This window comes from Schistocerca cancellata, chromosome 1 (genome assembly GCF_023864275.1).
Source record: "Schistocerca cancellata isolate TAMUIC-IGC-003103 chromosome 1, iqSchCanc2.1, whole genome shotgun sequence".
Taxonomy (NCBI): Eukaryota; Metazoa; Arthropoda; class Insecta; order Orthoptera; family Acrididae; genus Schistocerca; species Schistocerca cancellata.
Window position 1 is genome coordinate 501500445 of NC_064626.1, and position 10519 is coordinate 501510963.

Consider the following 10519-nt stretch of genomic DNA (forward strand, 5'->3'; position numbering starts at 1 on the left):
TATGATGTCACGTATTACACAGTTAATAATCAGCTTCTTTCTAGAATCGCTGTTTACGAAGTATGGTGAGAACATGGGACACACTGTTAGTAGAAAAACGACACACACGGATTGATACATGCCCTGATTTTCTAATCATCATTCGAGCCGCAAAAGAGGTATGAACAATCCACTCGTAACGCGCGAAACACGAATATACTGAAGAGCCAAATCAACTGGTACACATGCCTAATATCATGTAGGGCCTCGCGAGCAAGCAGCAGTGCCGCAGCATCCATGGTATGGACTCGACTAGTGTCTGGAGTAGTGCTGGAGAAACTGACACCATGAATCCTGCAGAGCTGTCCATAAATCCGTTAGAGTAGGAGGGGGTAAAGATCTCTTCTGAATAGCGCTTTGCAAGGCACCCTAGATATTCTCAATAATGTTCATGTCTGATGGGTCTGGTGGCCAGCGGAAGTGTTTAAACTCAGAAGAGTGTTTCTGGAGCCACTCTGTAGCAATTCCGGACGTGAGGGGTGTCGCATTGTCCTGCTGGAATTGCCCAGTCCGTCGGAATGCACAATGGACATGAATGGACGCAGGTGATCAGACAGGATGCTTGCGTACTTGTCACCTGTCACAGACGTATCTAGTCGTATTAGGGGTCCCATATCACTCCAACTGCACACGCTCCACACCATTACAGAACCTCCACCAGCTTAAACAGTCTCCTGCTGACAAGCAGTGTCCATGGATTCATGAGGTTGTCTCCATACCTGTACAAGTCCATCATCTCGGTACAATTTGAATGAGACTCGTCCTACCAGGCAACAAGTTTCCAGTCATCAGCAGTCCAATGCCGGTGTTGATGGACTCAGGCGAGGCGTAAATCTTAGAGTCGTGCAGTCGTCAAGGATACGCGAGTGGGCTCTGAAAGCCCATATCGACGATATTTCGTTCAATGGTTCGCACTTTGACACTTTTTGATGGCCCAGCATTGAAATCTGCAGATATTTGCGGAAGGGTTGCATTTCTGTCAGTCGAACGATTCTCTCCAGTCGTCGTAGATCCTGTTCTTGTAGGATATTTTTCCGGTCTCAGCGATGTTGGAGATTTGATGTTTTACTGGATTCCTAAAATTCACGATACACTAGTGAAAGGGTCGTGCCGCCCGGCGTGGCCGAGCGGTTCTAGGCGCTACAGTCTGGAACCCCGCGACCGCTACCGTCGCAGGTTCGAATCCTGCCTCGGGTATGGATGTGTGTGATGTTCTTAGGTTAGTTAGTTTTAAATAGTTCTAAGTCTAGAGGGTTATTGACCCCAGAAGTTAAGTCCCACAGTGTAAAAAAAAAATCACGACATAACAATTACTGAATAACCACTCTTCCGAACACCCCAATGCAATACGTCTTCTCGTACTACTGCATCAATTCGGTAATAACTACAGAGACTGCCATAATGAGTAGCGTGTGATAGCAAGCGCAGTTTTGATGACAATAACTACTTTATATAGCCCTTTCTTCGTTGGATAGTACTGCCAGTCTAGTTGTACCAAAACTTGGTCTTATGTAGTAGCACTTTCCACGTCACTGCCTGCAACGATTCCAGGGTGGTAGCAAACGCTCACTACAATGTTATGTTACCTTTCAGTATAGACAAGACTAGGAAAATATTAAAAATATAGGGCAGTAACATTTTCCGACATTAGCGTTCCGCAGTTGCAGCAAGAAACGTTAGTAGCAGATATGCGTCCCTTTGGAATTTATAGTGCAAGAGGAAAGGCTGGGATGTTACTATTATGAAAACGTTTCCCAGTACGTCACATAAAATAAAAATACTGATTATTATGCTGTTTGGTGACGGGGAAGAGAACCCTTCAAAGACGGCAAAGCTGAAAAAAGCCTAGGTAAATGCAATTAATGGTGTAAATCACGTACTGACGTAATTAGGAGTTTATCGTTTATTAATATAGTGAGGCACGATACTGCTGTATCGTCCGGAAAAGACACAGCCAGGGGAAAAGCACCACAAGCGCCAAGATGAGAGCTGTTCCAGTGCTATAGAGACTCGCTACTTGAGCGAATTGCACCAGCACCACAGGCGGCGCTGATGATGAAGATATCGCCAATTGCCTGCCAATTACAATCCGCCAGTGACCTGACGACAACGGAGAGAAGCCTACTCGGAAGATAGAAGAGCAGCTCTCGCCGACATCGTTGTAGATCATCGTCCAGGACTGACATAGACAGGGAGCACCGTTTAGTGAACTCTTAGGAGTGAACAGAAAGTCGTTGCAAATTGCGTTTGCTATATACTGTGATGCTCACCTACGATTATTTACTCTTAGTCATTAAGAGCCTCTTTTTGCGTTACATTACATGCAGTGTTGCAGACGTCAATATCTGACAAGTCATAAACAAAAGTAAAACTTTTTAACTCATTTGTGTGACTTCGTTACTAATTTGTTGGAGTGTTTAGAATCTTCGTGCTCCTATCCTGTTATCTGACCCTGGGGCATAGCTGTGAAATAGTGGCAGGTAGAAACTGTCTTAGCGGTGTCCTGCGCCAGAAGCCGTTTCACGAATTCACAAACTCGGCGTACCATATCAACAGTGGCGACTCAGCCTCCACAGCAGTAGCGACGAGGCCTTTACAAAATTGGCGACGGTGGTTTACAAAAGATGCAAGCCATTGAACGCGACTGCTGAAGTCATTGTTCGAAGGTAATTGACCCATCAACCTAACATGATTCTTCCGTAAAAAATATACATAAGGAATGGAAAGAAATGATCGGCAACTCAATCTCGGGGTAGTTCTGCTTAGCGAAACTGAACAGGTAACGAAAGAATAGGCATCGTGTTCCGTCGTTCTACCCTCGAACAATTCATCGTCAACGCTTTCTTTGCCGCCTCTGAAAAGAAAGATGCAAATATCTCTACAAAGTTTTGGTTGTTGTCTTGGGATATTATGAAGATTGATACCATAATTATATTCCGCTTACACATTAAAAAAACATATTTTATCTAAAGACAAGGTACTTAGTAAGGTGTGCTTACTTTCCAACTGTTAGACAAGAAAAGCCACCACAAAATGGCGAGAAGAAATGAAACGCCATATCACTTGTTTCAGCAAAAGATACAATGATTGCATTTCTCTTAGACCTCTTTAGCAAAAGTCTCTGACCAAACGAACTGATTAAGATTTTAATTACAAAACATATTTTCACATGGATAAACAGAAAAATTAGTTCACCACAAACAATATAACAGTACTAATATTTTCCTATCGGCATTTTTTATCTCAGTCTTTACATAGTTATGAAGTCACGTGGGGGAAATATGTATTTGTGTTTTATGGCTAGCATATGCGGAATGTTTCACAATTCGTGTTACACACTTCTCGAGGTTGTAGAGGGGACTTAGTAGATCCAGTTTTATATAGGAATCCATTTCCAGAAACGTCATCAAACTGCGTTACAGAGCATCTAAGTTATAAGTGCCTCCGCCTATAAATATATGTATGCACAGGGTGATTTCGTGAGAATATTACAAACTTTTGAGGACGATGGAGAAGGATAAACGTACCAAATTAAGGTAACGATCTATGAACCAGAATGAACTAGTCGGAAGTAACAGGTGAAAATCGTTCTGATACCTCTGACAGTGCAATACATGTACCGGTACTGTTGTTGCTGACACTGTACGTTAGGCAACTTTCAGAAGTGTTAGTATGGACCTAAACCAGAAAAATGGCTAATAAACATGGATTCTATAATGCAAACCTCAAGAGCTATGAGCACTTATCTAACTAAGGAGATGAGTTTCACATTTGCGAAGATGAACAAGTGCTCATAGTTTCTCAGATAAGGGTTCCAGAACACCTCTTTCCTAGACTTTTTTTCTCATCTTGGTACGTACTAATGCCTCTGAAAGTTGCTTAACATCCATTTTAGCGACAGTAGTACCAGCAAACGTGTTCCATTGTCAGAGTTATCAGAATTGTTTTCGCTTGTAACTTTCAACTCGTTCTTTTCTGATCCAGGGACCCTTACCTCGAACTGATGCATTCATCCGTGTTCATATTCCTTGAAAGTTTTGTAACATCATGACGGAATCACCTTGCATATACGCACATTTACAAGCGGCGCCATCTATAAATTTGACGTCTGCAACGTCGTCGGACGGCTTTTGTGGACATGGATTCCTGCGTAAAATTTGATTTACTAAGGCTCCTCTACAACCTCTAGAAGTGTGTAACATGAATAGTGAAACAGTCTGCGTAACGTTACACAGCGAAGCAGACTGAGAGCGGCACGAGCAGAGGGCACTAGCGCATATGCGGAAGCCAAACATCGGACGCGTGCAACAAGCGAAGAGCGCGGGAGCGGAAGGCTGTGGGAACGGGCCGTCGGAACTTCCGGCCTTTGTGGGCGGACGAGGGCGGCGGGGGCGGATGCGGCCGCGGTCTGCTACACGGCGGGCACGCACTGGCAGCGGGGAGGGACACTTGTTGCCCGCAGCCTTAATGCGGCCATTCAACAGGTCAGCTGCGCCGGTGCCGCGCCACCTCAAATATTTGTTCCGGCCGAGCTTCCAGGGCAGGCTGCCCAGACTGCTGCCGATTTTTAATGCCCCAAAGACAACTAACGTTCCCTGAAACGATGATATTCCCAATTTTATTTCGACCACGGTAGGAAAGAAATGTCTGAACAATTGCGACAGTAATTATTCCGCTGGCTATAAAAAATACGACACGTTGAAGACGGCATGCAATTTTGCTTCAACTTTACTGCATACCTGGATATGGAAATGATTGGTGATTTGGCGCAACACTCCAAAGTGGCAGTAGGGAGAAGTAACGCCAAACCCATTTTGTGTTGTTGAGAGAGATGACACCTCTTTGCGCTATCTGATCAAAAGTGTCCGGACACACCTATGTGGAATTCACCACTAAATGTCACAAGAGGCGGATCAGCCAATACAAAAGCAGTGCAGAATTGGTTGGTGAGAGCAGTTCAGTGACTTCAAACGAGAGTTTTCGTTGGATGCCACGTAACTAACAATTCAATCAATGTGCATTACCAGAATGTGACCAATACCAAGATATAAATGTGGATAGGTACGCCGAAGAGCTAGTGAGTGCGATTACCAGAGCAGTGAAAGCAGCCGTACCAACTAGGAGCAGGGCCATGCCGGCCTCTCAGTCTCCATGGTGTGCCGAACTGGAGGACATGCGCCAGTCTATCAAAAGAGTAAGGAGGGCTACCAGTGCAGTGTCGTCTGGTGGGAAAGGCAACGATGATGGCAACAATATAGGAGATTAAAGGAAACATTCCAGAAGGAACTTCAGGGGTTAGATTTCGAAGTTGGGAGAGGTATGTTACAAATCAACTAGCCACTGACCCCTGGGGAGTGGCCTATACGTTGGTGAGAGAAGATCCGCTCTCCAATAGTGATATTCACAGTTAGGCATGAGGACAGGATGACAGAATCCCGGCTGGAGACTGTTGAGGTTCTCCTTCGGTCCCTGTTGCCTGAAGAGAGTGAGTAAAGGGAACGGAGGGCCAGCGCGAAATGAGAACAGCTGATCTAGTAAGATATACACATGATAGAGCCGTATACCCCTTCTCTGAAGAGGAGGTGGCTGCCCAAATAAAATGATTAAAGAGAGGAAAAGCTCCTGGGCCAGACGGAATTTTCGCTGATGTAGAACAGATCCTAGCCCCTCAGTTGGTAACACCACTTACCCTACTATATAACGAGTGGTTCAGATTGCAAAAATTTCACAAAATCTGGGAAACAGCTAACGTGGTCGTAATAAAGCAACGACCTGAAAAAGATCCACCTGAGACCATGTCATACAGACCGATATGTTTGCTAGACCTCTTCCCAAAACTATTCGAGAAATTGCTGGCTGATAGACTAGCTGCACATCCAGTGTTGTGCGGGATGAGTGACAGGCAGTTCGGCTTCAGGCCTGGGTGGACGGCGGCTGATGCAGTCGCCCTGGCGGCCGAGGTCTGTGACTGGCCTATACAAGTACATAGCTGGTATCACGGTGGACGTCAGTGGCGCCTTTGATCACCTGTGGTGGCCTTCGCTCTTCTCCTGTTTACAGGAGAAATAGTATCCAGGGGCGCTATACGGTTGTCTGAGGAGTTATTTCAAAGATCAGGAGGTCTGGCTATCATCCCTTAGCGGGAAAGTTAGAAAATCGATAGTAAAGGGATGCCTCCAGGGTTCTGTGTTGGGTCCCATGTTTTGAGACATCCACATGGAACCATTATTGGACAGCTTGCAACAGAATGACGATGTGCTAGAGGTGATAGCCTATGCAGATAACCTCCTCCTGTTGGTGGGCGGCTGTAGCCGCATAGACATCAAACCAAAGATTGAGATGGCTATGGATATATTACAAGAATGGTGCTGACAGACTAAAATGAAAACATCACCAAATAAGTCTACCTACCTGTTATTGAAAGGAAAACTAATCAGGAACCGAAAATCTAGAATCGAGGGCTCACCAGTTTTCTGGCGACGAGTGGCGCGTTACCTGCGAGTTACCATTGGTGAAAGATCGAACTTCGCAAAGCACATTGAAACTGTAACCCAAAGAGCCCTAGAAGTACTTAATAACCTCATATACATTGGACACAAAAGATTTCATCTTCCCCCCGACCTAATGAAGTTATATCACAACAGCATACTGACATCAGTAGGACTCGGGGGTCTGGGCGCACAGGCTCACGAAGGTGGTTCCTGCCACGACGGTGAAAAGGGTACAAAGCAGTATGTTATTGACGTCAGTTGGGGCCTACAGGACATCTCTTGGTGGGTCCTTGTTGGTAATAATGGGGCTTTGCTGCCTTGATATCAAAATTAGGAAAGAGGCAGCATGGTTGTGGGTGAAGAAGGGAGAGATCGGGAAACAGGGGTATCCTGGGTATTCAGGTTGGGGATAAGGGTGCAATCAAGAGAAGGAGTGAAGAGCTGTGGCAGGAAGCATGGGAAGCCGATGACAATGACCGAAGAACTTTCCAATTCCTACCAGATCTCAAAGAACAATTAGGTTTGGAATACTTTAAGCCGACAAGGGGATTGTCCCATTTTCTCACTGGTCGTGGACCCTACCCAATATACCTGTGTCGGTTTGGAAGAAGGGCTACACCTTCTTGCGATTGTGGTGCACCGGAGGGTACTCCCGACCATGTGGTTTACAAGTTCCCCCTTTACAATGATATGGCAGATGCGCTGAGACAGCAACTACCAAACCACGACACTTTTAACCTACTACGACAGGAGGATACATTTCGAGTACCAAACAACCTGGCTAACGAGGTATCACAAAAAGATCTTTTGGAATATCTGAAGGGCAACCGTGAATAACGACAAATAACAAAATGTATCCCAGTAACCCAATCTCATACCGCGTGGGCGTGGATAGGCCGACTGCCGTTACAGTTGGAATCCGCCACGTCCAGGACTAGGAGTGGAATACAACAACACAGAATCAGAAAACGCACCGGAATCGACTTAGATTAGATCTGATCTTGTAAGTAGGACTTAGACATAAGGAAATAAAAAATAGGAACCTGTAGAGAAATAGTCGAGATATCTTGGGCCTGCTCAGTGCAAGGGGCACTCTCACCGGGATTAGCTCGGTGGGGAATGCCGTAAAAAAAAAAAAAAAAAAAAAAGAAAAACGTAGGTTTATATTTAACTGGCACACCTGTAACGTTGTAGGTAGTGTAGAGGTTTAGTTTTTAAATACCACTAGAGTGGTAGACAAGTACCAATAGTGATGTGCCTTGCTCATTGTAATTAACACTACTTATAGTTCATTAGTAAACAAGCTGCAAAAAACCATTACAATAATTATACAACCCACTAATTGCGTTAGGTGGTGGGTTATATAAAAGATTAAGAATAAAGAATTGAAAAAATCAATCAGGAACATTTCCACCCTTCTATGGCTGCCCAAGTCGATTGCTGCAGATGTGATTTTGAAGTGGTAACGCGAAATAACTACATTTAAACCAAGACGAGGTGAACTTCTTGTACAGGCGGTCGCAGGTCGTTCCGCACCGCAGTGCGTGGTTGGAAAAAAAAAAAACGCTTGATTTTTGTTCCCGAGGTCGTCAGTCTTCTGACTGGTTTGATGCGGCCTGCCACAAATTCTTCTCTTGTGCCAAGCTCTTCATCTCTGAATTTGTAAATTTGTGGTAAGATCTTATGAGACCAAACAGCTTAGGACTACGGTCCCTGAGCTTACACACTACTTGATCTAACTTAAACTAACTTCCGCTATGGACAACACACACACCTATGCCCGAGGAAGGAGTCGAACCTCCGACGGGGAGAGCCGCGCGGACCGTGACAAGACGCCTGAGACCGCGCGACTACCCCGCGCGGCCCTTCATCTCTGAGAAACACTTACAACCTACGTCCTCAATTATTTGCTGGATGTATTCCTATCTCTGTCTTCCTCTACAGTATTTGCCCTCTACAGCTCCCTCTAGTACCACAGAAGTCATACGCTGATGTCTTGACAGATGTCCTATTATCCTGTCCCATCTGCTTGTCAGTATTTTCCACATATTCCTTTCCTCTCAGATTCTGAGCAGAACTTTCTCATTCCTTTCCTTATCAGCCCACCTAATTTTCAACAAAAAAATGTTCAAATGGGTGTGTAATTTATGGGACTTAACTGCTAAGGTCATCAGTCCCTAAGCTTACACACTACTTAACCTAAATTATTCTAAGGACAAACACACACACCCATGCCCGAGGGAGGACTCGAACCTCCACCGGGACCAGCCGCACAGACCATGACTGCAGTGCCGCAGACCGCTCGGCTAATCCCGCGCGGATAATTTTCAACATTCGCCTGTAACACCACATTTCAAATGCTTCGATTCTCTTCTGTTCCGGTTTCCCCACAGTCCGTGTTTCACTACCGTACAATGCTGTGCTCCAAACGTACATTCTCAGAAGTTGTTTTCTCAAATTAAGGCCTATGTTTGATATCAGTAGACTTACCTTGGCCAGAAATGCCCTTTTTTACAGTAGTAGTCTGCTTTGATGTCCTCGTTGCTCCGTCCGTCATTGATTATTTTGCTGCCTAGGTAACAGAATTCCTTAACCCCATCAACTTAGTGACCATCAATCCTGATGTTAAATTTCTCGCTGTCCTCATTTCAGCTACTTCTCATTACTTTCATATTTCTTCGATTTACTCTCAATCCATATTCTGACTTATTAGATTTGTTCATTCCGTTCAGCATATCATGTAATTCTTCTTCACTTTCACTCAAGACAGCAATGCCATCAGAGAATCGTATCATTGATTTCCTTTCGTCTTGAGTTTTAATTCCTCTCCTGAAGCTTTCTTTTATTTCCATCATTGCTTCTTCGATGTACAGGTTGAACAGTAGGGGCGAAGGAATACATCCCTGTCTTAAGCCCTTTTCAATCCCAGCACTTCGTTCTTCGTCGTCCTCTCTTCCTGTTCCCTCTTGCATGTTGTACATATTGTATATTATCCGTCACGCCCTATAGCTTACGCTATTTTCCTCGGTGTCTTGATTCTTCTTTAGTATTACTTGCATTAACAAACGCAACTTCAGAACTGCTTCCCTGGTGCCTTTACCTTTCCTAAAGCCAGACTGATCGTCATCTAACACATCCTCAATTTTCTTTTCCGTTCTTCAGTATGTTATTCTTGACAGCAACTTGGATGAATCAGCTGTTAAGCTGATTGTACGATAATTCTCGCACTTATCATCTCTTGCAGTCTTCGGAATTCTGTGGGTGATATTTTTCCGAAAGTCGGAAGGTATATCTTCAGAGTCACACATTCTGCACACAACGCGAATAGTCGTTTTGTTGCCACTTACCCCAATGATTTTTAGAAATTCTGATGGAACGAAATTAGAATTATATTAATACCTTCAGCTGCTCAAAGGCGTTGATATATATCAACGGGGACAGGTGAAAATGTGTGCCCCGACCGGGACTCGAACCCGGGATCTCCTGCTTACATGGCAGACGCTCTATCCATCTGAGCCAACGACGGCACAGAGGATAATGCGACTGCAAGGACTATCTCGCGCACGCCTCGCACGAGACCCACATTCTCACCTTGTATGTCCACACACTACATTCGTAGTGTCCCTACCCAACACACTCATTACTCGTGGAAGACATTCTTACCAAGTCCCGTAAGAGTTCGAGGAATATGTGTGCATCCGCACAGAAGAACAAGGTCATGGCCAGTGTTGCCAGAACTATGCTCTTGCATGGATATATGTCCATATAAGTATATAATTCTGATGGAATGTTATCTAGCCCTTCTGCCTTATTTTATTTTAAGTCCTACAAAGCTCTGTTAAATTCTGATTATAATACTGGAGCCCCTATCTCTTCTAAACCGACACCTCTTTCTTCTTCTACCACATCAGACAAATCTCCTCAGTCCTAGAGGACTTCAGTGTCCCCTTTCCAACTATCCACTCTCTCTCCTGCATTTAACAGTGGAA

General features: G+C 44.7%; 1 non-coding gene across 1 annotated transcript; it reads right to left on the reverse strand.

Annotated features, from left to right (window-relative positions):
- Positions 1–9982: 9982 nt before the first annotated feature.
- On the reverse strand, positions 9983–10057 carry Trnat-ugu (transfer RNA threonine (anticodon UGU)). Its single transcript has one exon. It is a non-coding gene; the product is annotated as a tRNA-Thr (tRNA).
- Positions 10058–10519: the final 462 nt, after the last annotated feature.